Genomic DNA, 12,106 nt, shown 5'->3' with positions numbered 1-12,106 from the left:
CAACAAAGATTTCATGAAATTTTAACCTATTCTTAGGAAAGGTGTGGAAATTGAATGGTCATGACATAATGCTGTCAGTCAAGTTTGTTTTTTTAAGCTTCACGTGTATAAGTGTTTTGTCTGCATATGTGTCTGTGTCTGTGTGTGTGCCTGGTACCCTTGACAGAAGAGGCCCCTGGGTCTCCTGGAACTGGACTTAGAGCTGTTTGTTAGCCACCATGTTGGTGTTGGAGAACAAACCAGCGTTTTTGTTTGTTTGTTTGTTGGTTTGGTTTGGTTTTTGGTTTTTTGTTGTTTTTGGTTTGGTTTTTTGTTTTTGTTTTTGAAGAACAACAGGTGCTCTTAATTTCTGAGCCATTAAAATAATGAATTTCGTTCACCAGTAGCTAGGGTGAACTTTCATCTAAATGTAAACATAATCCCTGTGCCTCAGCGATCAGTTTTGCTTTGTTTCCAGTGCATTTGTGAGCAAACTTATGGGCATTTTCTGACAAAAGCAAACCCAGCTGGGACAGCAAGATGACCCAGCAGGTAAAAGGTGCCTACTATCAAGGCTGACAAATGTGGGTGGCTTCCTGGGAACCACGTGGTGGAAGAAATGAATTCCTCCCACAGCTGTCCTCTTGCCTCTGCATAAGTTCTGTGGCATATGCACCACCAACCTCTGCCACTTAATAAGCAAATAATTTTAAAACTGTTAATATGTAAATAGTTTTTTAACTATATTTGATAAAGATTGGTGGGACTTTAGAAAAAATTATGCTCTAGGTTTGAAACTTTTGCAAAGTGGATTTTTTTTTCTGTTTTTATTAGTTTCATTTTATGTTTTCCATGTAAAATTTTGTACCTGGTGCCTGTCAAAATGTGTACAATTCCTAAGAATAAAAATAAACAAACAAACAAACAAACAAACAAATGCTGGTTGTCCAGTACTTCAAGATGACAGCTTTCCTTTACAGAAAATATAAAATAGAACTTAACAATGGACTTCAGGTGCTGTGAGGTGGTGGCACATGCCTTTAATCCCAGCACTTGGGAGGCAGAGGCAGAGACAGAGGCAGAGGCAGAGAGGCAGAGAGGCAGAGAGGCAGAGAGGCAGAGAGGCAGAGAGAGAGGCAGAGAGGCAGAGAGGCAGAGAGAGGCAGAGAGGCAGAGAGAGAGAGGCAGAGAGGCAGAGGAGAGAGGCGGAAAGGAGCAGAGGGGCAGAGGGGCAGAGGGGCAGAGGGGCAGAGGGGCAGAGAGGCAGAGAGAGAGGCAGAGAGGCAGAGAGAGAGGCAGTGAGGCAGAGAGAGAGGCAGTGAGGCAGAGAGAGAGGCAGAGAGAGAGGCAGAGAGAGAGGCAGAGAGAGAGGCAGAGAGAGAGGCAGAGATTGAGGCAGAGAGGCAGAGAGGCAGAGGCAGAGGCGAGGCTGGTGGATTTCTGAGTTCAAGGCCAGCCTGGTCTACAGAGGAGGTTTTAGTACAACCAGGGTTACACAGAAAAACCAACCAAACACACATACACACAGACACATGTAATCAACCAACTAACCAACCAACCAACTAAAACAAAACAACCTCCCCTACAAAACAAAAACAAACAGGCAACAGAACAAACAATACACTCCAAGTGAGCTAAACATGAGGCCATTTTTTTCTAAAGCGTGTGTTGTCTGAATGTGGCTGAGAGGGTATGGTGCTGTATTACATACTTTTCTGTTGCCGTGATTAAGCAATACAACTAAGGGCAACATAAGCAAGAGACGGCTTATTATGGCTCTTAGCTCTAGAGGAGTCCATGGTGGTGGAGAGAGCGAGCCTGGTGACAGTGGAAGGCCATTTGACAGGAACAGGAAGCTGAAAGATCCGTACCTCACAGCAGGCATGAAGCCGAGAGTGAACTGGAAGCTCCCACAGTCCGCCCTTATTGACACACATCTCTCACCAAGGCCATACCTCCACATAGTCTCTCTAAACAGCGTCACTAGCCGGGGACCAAGTGTTCAGTGCCTGAATCTCTGGGAGCCATTTCTCACTCCAACCACAGGCAGCGATTGATGAGGTTTGGTGGGTTGGTAGGCACTGTAATGCTAAATTATGTACCAGGGAGGGTTAGGCCTCCAAGTGACTTCTCTGGGTTATTGTCTATAATAACAAAGAGGGTAGATATCTGCCCAGCTCTAGTACTTTAAAGGCTTATTATAAAAGTAAAAGTTATATGTCTCTTATCTGGGAACTGAAAAATCAAAGGCAGGTAGAAACCCCTGATTGAGATTAAATAGTTATTACTACAAATGATTCCAAATGATCAATAACTTTCCCTCCATTGTGGAGCCAGATCAGACCAATCACCAGGTCAGGTCCATCCTGGCAATGAGGTATAGTCAACCACCAGCAATGTCTTCAGAGAACAAGAGCGATGGGTAATGAATTGTGAACACTATCAGAATTAAGATGGAGTCATGAGTGCTAACTTGGACAAAAAAAAATACATGAAAATACGTAGAGCTGAGAATTATGAAGAAAGAGGTCTTATTATGATTTTACTCAATAAGATGACTATCACAAAAAACTCTCTGGGATCCAAATACTTTCACAGAGAGTAATCCTAAGAGGACTCAGACCCATGCCTGGTCCCCTTTTCACCGTTGCTAGTAATTATAAGTAATCACGGCCAAGTGTTATTGCCTAGGTATCTGATAGAATCCTTGCTTTATCTTTCAAAAAGTATTAGGTGTGTGTGTGTGTGTGTGTGGTTTGAATATGCTTGACCAGAGAGTGGCACTATTAGGAAGTGTGGCCTTGTTGGAGTAGGTGTGGCCTTGTTGGAGGAAGTGTGTCACTGTGAGGGTGGGCAATGAGACCCTCCTCCAGCAGGGCTGGCTCTCCTGTGCCTGTGTTACCAGGGACACCTCTACTGTGCTACCCAGGCAAGGTGCAGGCTCTGCTCTCTCTAGAGCTGTACACTGCAAGGGACAGGGACAGTTGCAGGCCCTGTGTTTTGGGGGGAGGGGGTGTTATCTCTTCCTCATGCCACCTCATGGCCAACAAGGGGCAGGCCAGCTCTCCCAATCTCATGCTCTTGGGGACGGCTCACTTACAACCCCCACAACCAGGGCCAGCACTACTGTACTGCCTGGACTAGAAGCAGCCTGCTCTTCTGAGCGATGCAGCCAATGAGGGGCGGGGCCACCTCTTCCAAAGTCCTCAGATATCAACGTGGCCTCAGTTGGCAGCGCTGACCAGGGATATCTGCATGGCCTTGGGTGGTAACATGGGCTCTGGACATTGACTCAGATCCCCACTGCTGCATGGTCACAGACCCAGACCTGATCCTCAGGGGCAGCAGAGGCTAGGACCTGACCATGGCCTTAGGTGGCAGTGCAGGCTCCTGACAGCAGGCTGCTTCTCACTGCCCTCACATCTCCAGTTCTGCCTCTCTTCGTTATGCACACATCATTCATCTCTTTCTACCACTTAGTGGTGCTCATCTTAGTGATGCTGGGCCTCTGGGCATCTTCTGCCAGGCCTGTGCTGCGAGGCAGGGGGTCAGGATCCAGTTGTTAACACTTTAAAGTGAGAAAAGTCAGTAACAGGCCCATCACTTGGCCCCTTGGTTTGGCCCCTTCTCTCATTTTTAGTTATCTTCAGTTGGTCTCTACCAGACTGGGTTAACCTTTCTATTCTCCGAGTCTGCAATAATTTTTAGTCTAGGCAACACTTATCTGTTTAGATTGACCAGGCAAATGATTGCCTCCCATTAATGATGGTTACCCTATCTTAGAGACCCATCCCTCAACACAAAACAGATCAACAGTGTCTTCTTAGTCAGGGTTTCTATTCCTGCACAAAACATCATGATCAAGAAGCAAGTTGGGGAGGAAAGGGTTTATTCAGCTTACACTTCCACATTGCTGTTCATCACCAAAGGAAGTCAGGACTGGAACTCAAGCAGGTCAGGAAGCAGGAGCTGATGCAGAGGCCATGGAGGGATGTTACTTACTGGCTTGCTTCCCCTGGCTTGCTCAGCTTGCTTTCTTATAGAACCCTGGGCTGGTAGTCCTGGCACCACCCACAATGGGCCATCTCACCCTTGATCACTAGTTGAGAAAATGCCTTACAGCTGGATCTCATTTCCTCAAGGGAGGCTCCTTTCTCTGTGATAACTCCCACGTGTGTCAAGCTGACACACAAAACCAGCCAATACAAGTAGGACATAGCTTGTAATCAATTCTCCATGACTTAGGACTCAGCAAGGACAAAGAGGGCACTGAAATTGATTAAAGCTTCAACATAGACATAAATCCCCTACACAGAAGGGTATGAGGAGATATAACAGCAGTCAAGTACTTGGGAGGCAGAGCCAGGCTAATCTTGAGCCAAGCTATGCAGTGAAACCCCACACTAAGAACTAAGTATTAGGGGAATGTAGCTAAGTGGTGGGGAGCTTGCCTGGCATGGGCAAGGGCCTGAGTTCAAATTACAGCCCCCCCCCAAAAAAAACCTTAATAACAAAGTCGTTAGTTATTGTTCAGAAAAAAGGCCTTACTTACAGTTTGAAATTGATATTTCAAGATTGGAGATAGATAAGTGGAAAAACTCAAGCAGAATGTAACTCCTATCACCCCCATAAACAATGTGTCCTGTCTAAAAACAATCCACCCAACCCGTATGTGACTTTCTCTTCTCTTTATGAATTACCCTGCCAGCAACTGATCTCAGTGGCAGATTTGACTTTATGGTTCCTGTGGAGAGCTTTTGGGGCCACTTCTAGGAATTTGGCAGGGATTTGACATTGGGCTAGGACAGGGAAGGAGGCTCAAGATCTTGGTCATCGTGATATGAATACCTCGGAACTTTGTTTATTGCCTTGTTTGTTCCTTGATGGTTTTTGTTTATTGCCACTTTTGTTCCTTGACCTAGAACTGACCTTACTCTTCGCATGTATTTAGAATGGAATAAAGCAGACCAGGAGATCAATCAACCTGCTTCAGCCTCTGCAGTGACTGGAGTCATGTTACAGTGTTGTCTAATTGTCTCTTTCTTTTCAATCCTCAGTCCTGACTAAGCTGGCTTGGACAGGTCCCTGATCTACTTGACTGTTCATGTGTGACAAAGTTTTCTTCTTTTGCAAAAAAACCTATTGCCTCCTATAGCATTGGCTCCCAAAACATTGGGCAGCTGGCCTCTGGTCAAAGTGTTCCATTTCCTCTGCTGACAAGGTTCATGTCCTATCCTTGCTTATTCCCAGTCCTCTCCCTCAATCACTGTCTGAAAATGCAAGTTTTCTTTTTATATCTGTGGAGCTGGGTACAGGGTCCTATTTTCAGCTATGCTGGCTAATTACTAAGCTTGCCAGAAGGCTGCTGCGGTGGTTTGAACGAGAATGGCCCACAGGCTCTTATATTTGAGTACTTGGTCCTTAGTAGGTGGAACTGTTTGAGAAGGATGAGGAGGTTGGAGGAGATGTGTCACTGGGGGTGGGCTTTGGGGTTTCAAAAGGTTTTCTCTGTTTCCTACTTGCAGGTCAAAAACGTAAGCTCTCAGCTACTTCTCAGACACCATTCCTGCTTGCCTGCTGCTATGCTCCCTGTCCTGATGGTCATGGACTCTAATCCTCTGGAACTGTAAGCCCAAAATCTTCCGTCTATAAGTTGCCTTGGTCATAATGTCTCTTCACAGCATTAGAAAAGTAACTAAGACAGACGCCTAAACTTTTCACGTCTCTCCTCTCCTAGTAAGGAGGTATGTAACATCAGTTACAGTCATTAGCCTACCTGGAACTGCTACTCAACTCTGCTCTCAGCTCTATGAGACTCAGGTTATCATAAAGCATCTTTATCTCCTTTTGATTATTTTTTTTCCTTACTTTTTAACGAGACGTTTGAAATCAGAAGTTAGAGCCAGGGTCTTCACGTTACACTGTTAATAGCTGTAAGCTGTATTGAGTATTTCCATTCCCAGGATTTAGTTTTGAAGCATCCCAACTTTGGGAAAGACCAGCAGCTCAACAACCAAGTCTGAGTGTCCTTAGTAAAGCCCTAAGCCTAATTTACACTCAGCTTCCGTTTGAAAAAAAAAAATTCAGAATTTTTAAATAAGGGGAAAGCTTATCTCCTTCGAGATCTATGTTTGAGAAGGTGCTGATATTTCACATCAGACCTCTGACCAAGGACCCCATTTCAACCCCTTTCTTATATTCCTGTGTAGTTCAGAAGCCTGTTGGGATCTATATTATAGGGAGCCAGATCAAACTAATGGGTCAATTTTAAAGGACAAGACCACCACATAAAGTTTCATGCCAGAGATGGACATGGATATATTATCTGTTTGATTCCATTTATCTGTTTCCCTTTTCCCACTTCTAGATCTGCCTCAGAGAGAGAGGCAAGGGGTCCGTGACAGTGCCGCAGGTTCTGGATAAGGGTGGTTCGGGCACACAGAGGCTCGCTCTTGGTAAATCTGAGCTGTGACAGACAAGGAGCTCTTTCCATGCATCTCACAGTTTGGCGACTTTGTACCTCAAGCCCAGACTCAGCACAGAAGGCTTCTGCAATGGCTTCCTTCCTTCCTTCTCACCTGTATGACGTAGTGTTAAGAGATGGATGGCGTGAACTCCATCAAGGATAAAAGTGAAAAACTCTCCAACTACAACCTCAGTGAGAAATACAAATGAGAGAATGCTCACAATCTCAGTTCACATCCCCATGAAAAGTTTAGTCAAATAAAAAGGCTGTGCATATAGATTTAGGCAATCTACTCTCCCCCCATTTTCTTTTTGGAGACAGGATTTTATGTAGCCAAGGCTAGCCTCTAGCAAGCTCGCTATATAGCCGAGGATGACCTTGCCACTCTAATCCTCCAGCCTCTATGTTCTGAATGCTGGGATGTGCACTGTAACTCCCAGCCTTTTGTAATACTAGACACAGAACACTGAACCCAGTATATGCTGGGCAAACACTCTACCAACTTACCTACAGCCCCCACTTTCTTGTATAACTTTTAATCAGTTAAAAAAAAATCCATTCAGACTGGGATTATCTCAATCTTCTATGGTATTTTCAATTTGCCTTTCTATTGCTGTATTCTTATTGGCATAGAAACTCATAAAAAAACATCAGCAAACACTATATAAATAAAATATGACTTGAAGTAGACCTGTCTATCTGCACCTATCTGTAAAACTGAACCCCAGGGATATAAATATCTATTAGGAACACAATGAACAGATTTATCTAGGTGTGGTGGCACATGACTGTAAAACTACTCAGGCAGAAGGTTGAAGGTTCAAGCAGAGGATTAGGGAATTCAGATCAATAGTAGAGCACTTAGTTGAATGACTACTGGATTCAATTCCCAGTACTGAAAATACAAACAAAATACAGCTTAAAATAATTAGAGTTTAGAAGCCAGTTGGGTTCTGTTCTACAGGGAGCTAAGTCACAGAACGTTTCATGATAGAGATGGACATGGGTATATAGACATTTGCCTTCTTCAAGACACAGAGTAAAAATAAAAGTGGCATACAGAACAAGAATAAAATTCACATGAATAAGAGAAATAAGTCTTCCCAATATTTTATGTAGATTTTTAGGATGCTGTCTCCAAATACATTCAAAATGAGGACATCCTTGCCAATCTTAAGCATAAGTGAGGATGTAGACCTGATGCTTGCCTTGGAAATTGTGTGAAATAGAGCTGAAGGCTATATAGATGGTCTCCATTTGAGTTTTAGATCATATCGACCACACCATGACTTGTGCCTGCATGCCAGAACTGTTTAACTTTACAGTTAGAGAACTCACATGGCTGGAGCCTCCTCACTGTTATCTTATACAATTTTAGCGCAATTCTTGTGTCAGAGGTGTGACTAGTAAGTGATTTTACTCTAAATCAAACTTAAAGTTCATAGTTTATGGTCTCCATCATCATAGGGCTGAATTGACTTTCTCAAAGGTGAAAGCCATAGATTCCCCATGTTATTCAAACTAAGAACTAGATATGATTTCCCTGTTTCAACTTTTGTATTATATAGAAAACCAGCCTGTGCTTTAGGACATTATATGTTGTATAAACACTACCAACGCCCACATTTGTGGCCAGAATTATGGGTTAACTATCAACCGTCCCATTGAGAACTGTTCTAGAGAATTGCTAAGGTCCAGGCAGAAAAGCACATCTTCCAGAAAGAGGATGAAAAGGGTAGCCACAGTGGTGAGATGGTCAAGAGAGCTGCAACGGTCTGGAGCTATCAGGTTGCATCTCTGCTGAACTAATGGCACTTACCCAAGACAGACAGGGACAACACTATGCAAGTTATCACATACTGTCCATAAATTAAATAGAAAGACCTCTGTATTGGTTAACATTCTTTAGATTCTTTAGAAAACAAACATCAAGATATTTACACAAAAATGTAGAATCTTACTAATACCAAAGAAAATGTTAAGTTGTCTATATAGTATAGAAAGAATATCTGATATATTGTATGGATGCATCACCTGTCAATTAAAAAAACCTGTGGCCTATAGGAAAGTGTAGAACATCCCGGAGGCAGAAAGAATTCTGGGATAGAGCCAGGTGGGGAAGATTATCCTGGGAAGATGTGTTGAGATGGAATCATGGTACCTGAGCACAGGTAACCAGCCATGTGGCAAAATGTAGGTTAAGTGGGTTATTTTAAATTATGAATTAGTCAGAGAAGAGCCTAGTTATATGGCCAAAGTATTTGTAAATATATTCTGAGTCCGAGTCTTATTTCTGGGAGCATAGAGCTGGGAGGAAGAGCCAGGATCAGCAGCCTCTATAATACAGAATGCTACATGAATCAGAATCAGATTATGACTATAGTGGCGTGTCACTTTGGCATATTAACATAAACACAGCTTATCTGAAACATGGGTATGCCTAGACATTTCCTTATTTTTCTCTACTTTATCACACTATGTTAGTGCACGCTTCCCTGGTTTTGGATACAGTATTGCAACATAGTATGGTCTTGCTTGGTAGTTCCTGCTGGCCTCAAACTCACTATGTAACCGGTACTGGTAATCCCTCTGCTTAACCCTTCTTCTTACTGGATTCAAGGTGTGGCATCCACATTTCAAAGGTGCCCCAGGTCTTACATTCTTTTAAAAGTCCTTCCTCTATCATGTAGACAAGAGAAACGTCGTGATAGTTCATTGAGGCCAGTAGTGAACTGTAGGTGTTCACCAGACATCAAAGTCTAATAAATCTGACTCCTCACTGTAGTCTACTCCCTACCCCAAAACTGCCAATTGACTCTACTGTGTAAAGCAACAAGCTAAGGCCAACAAACATGTTTTGCAGCTCTAGAGTCCCAGAGAAACAAGTGTCATTCACACCAGTGTTTAAAAGAGTAGGACTTTGTAGTCACTTCTATAACAGCTCTCTCTCCCATTCTCCCAGCAGGACCAAGCTGAAGACACAGCACACACTGGGGTGAAAACCTGCCTTTTTACGGATGTCATCAAAATAAGTTTTTACAGGAAGCAACCTCAGCAAGATTATTTTTTAGTGGCAAGTTATATTTTACTGAGTTAAGTCAAATAATTAAATTATATATAAAACATATTTTAGCTCTAATCAATCTAGACATGTTGAAATTGATGTTAATAACACTTGTATTTTCTTTGGCAAATTTACCAGAACCATTATAGAAATATCTCCCCAGTGTTCTCTGGAGAAAAGTGGAAAACTATATTGCTAAATTCGGAAACACAAAATTCTAAATTAGCTAATTTATATATTATTCAATTTCTCTGTTTCTAAGTTCTTGACCCATATGGTTCATTTATTCATTAAGTGTTCACTTTAAGATGTCACCAATTTGGAATTTAGTATATACTCTATTTTCATTCTGCCCAAACCAGTTTCATAAGAAACCGAGTCTAATGTCACGAGACAATCATTACCATTGAAATCAAAACATTTCAGTTTTAAAATAATTGTGTACTGAAATCTTAAATAAAGCCTTTTGAAAAGTTGGCAGGTTAAACTTGCTTTTTGGTTTTGTCCAACTCCAATTCAAAATAACATGTAGTTCACCTTTAGTATGAACTTACTTCTAAGCTTTTCATTTTAATTCAATTGAATTTTCTGCTATAAGTAATATATTTAGTTGTCTAACTTACACATATTTTTGCATACTGGTGTTCCATAATAAATTTTAATGTCCTTATAATGGTATTCTGGTTGCAGACTTATTAAACAAAATCTCCACAAATCTCCACAGCTTGTATACTTGAATGTGTTTCTATATTGTATTAGCTTATTTTTTCAGCATACACATGAAATGCCTTCCTATACCTGGATATTATTATTTACTGTGACTTTTGGGTGTCTCCTTCAAGAATGGCATTAATTCTTTTTCTAAAGTAATTGAAAGAGCTGCAGGCCTCGGGTGAATAGCCAATAGTTACCATGTATCAGATTAAGCCAAAGGCTGCCTTTCAATTTGGCAGGCTCAATTGAATAGTTCTAAGAAAGTTAATTTTGTCCTCTAGGTGGATATATTCCTTATTTTGGTAAACTCCACATATTTGATTAAGGTGTTCTCTTAACTACAAAGTTCTAAGACTATTCCTTCACTACCCCTGTTTAATTTTCAATCTCCTATATATATATTTTTTTTTCTCCGTGAAAACGTTTTATTTTCCCCTGGTCTCTTCTAGAGGATTGTACCTGTTGGTAATCACAGGTGTGTTTAAAAAAAAGAAAGAAAGGAAGGAAGAGAGGAAAAAAAAAGAGAAAGTGTCAATTTTGAAACTTTGATTTAAACAAAGAATCAAAGCTATTCTCACATGACAGAAGCAGTTCAAATGTCCTGAGTCCAAAGTCCCCATCACCTGTCAAGAAACCGAGGTTGATCCCAGGCCATGGCTCAGGAGTGACTGGAAGCGTCAGGCAACTTTTCTACATATCCACATAAAGTATACTAGGTCTAAATCAAGACGCTCTTCCTGAGGAATTACGTAGATTTAGGGTAAGAGTGCATGTTCAGGTGTGTGCCAACTGCACTGCCTTGCAGCTCTGTTAGCTCTCTTTTCTGAAGTGATGGACCAGGATGCTTGGCATTCGAGCTTATGAAAGAGTTCAAAACCTCTAATGAGGGCAAGTGGCTCTGAGGCTTGCTTTGCCAAGAAATGTAACATACATTTGCTGTCTCGCCTCACAGGACACAATACAACTATTTCTTGGGATTATGAAAAGTTATTCTCACTTCAATTATGTTGATGTTTGTGTTTTGTTTACATAACTTTCTAGAACAACCCACAATAGCTTTTGAAGATTTGCCTTTTAGTTTGGCTTCAAGCAAAAATTAATGGCAAGCTTGTAGGCTATGAAGTATCATAAATACATACACACAATTCTATCACGAGAAGATCATTCACTGCATTTTTCGTTAAGACAGTAACACAATTTAAATTCCATTTTGAATTTTGCTGATTCCAAATGCGAGTTTAGTTGCTTGCTCCAAATATTATAATACAAATGAGTTGAGACACTTGAAAAAAAAAAGACTACAAACTTTTAAAAGTTACAGAAAGGTGAGACACCTATATAATTCTCCTACATTTCTAGGCTATGAGCAAGCATTTCCAGTTCTTCCCTGAGAAAATCTGGCTGGCTGGGTGATTCAAAAGAAAATTCCAGGCTCCAAGAAGAATGAAAACTTCCTGGCCCATTTATAGCTGGTTCGTGTGAAAACGGGCTTGTTAGCAAACAAGTAGTGGATGGCCAGACTGGAATGCAGCAAGTGTGAGTGAGGGTTACCTTTTTCCGTGTAACCCTAGTACAGACCACTCTATGTAAGAGCCACCAACTTCTCTATTTAACTCTAAATATCTCACCTAGGAGAAGGCCCTGAGAAAACCTAGCTCCTCCGACAAGAATATTAACAACTGTACAATAGCAAGGAATTTGCTTTAGTCTTTGTGCAGCAGGTTATCAAATTTATAAAGCACACAACACACTAAATTCTAGAGCAGCACAGAAACCTAAACAGGAAATGGCAAATCTTGTCTTAGCCATTTTTACCAGGAAAGTGACTACTCTGTGCCTACCCATGCATCCAGTACATGTTTGCCCAAACTTTTAGAAACCAA

The sequence above is a fragment of the Mus musculus genome, chromosome 2, assembly GCF_000001635.26.
Source record: "Mus musculus strain C57BL/6J chromosome 2, GRCm38.p6 C57BL/6J".
Taxonomy (NCBI): Eukaryota; Metazoa; Chordata; class Mammalia; order Rodentia; family Muridae; genus Mus; species Mus musculus.
Note: the sequence above shows the minus strand (reverse complement) of the source record.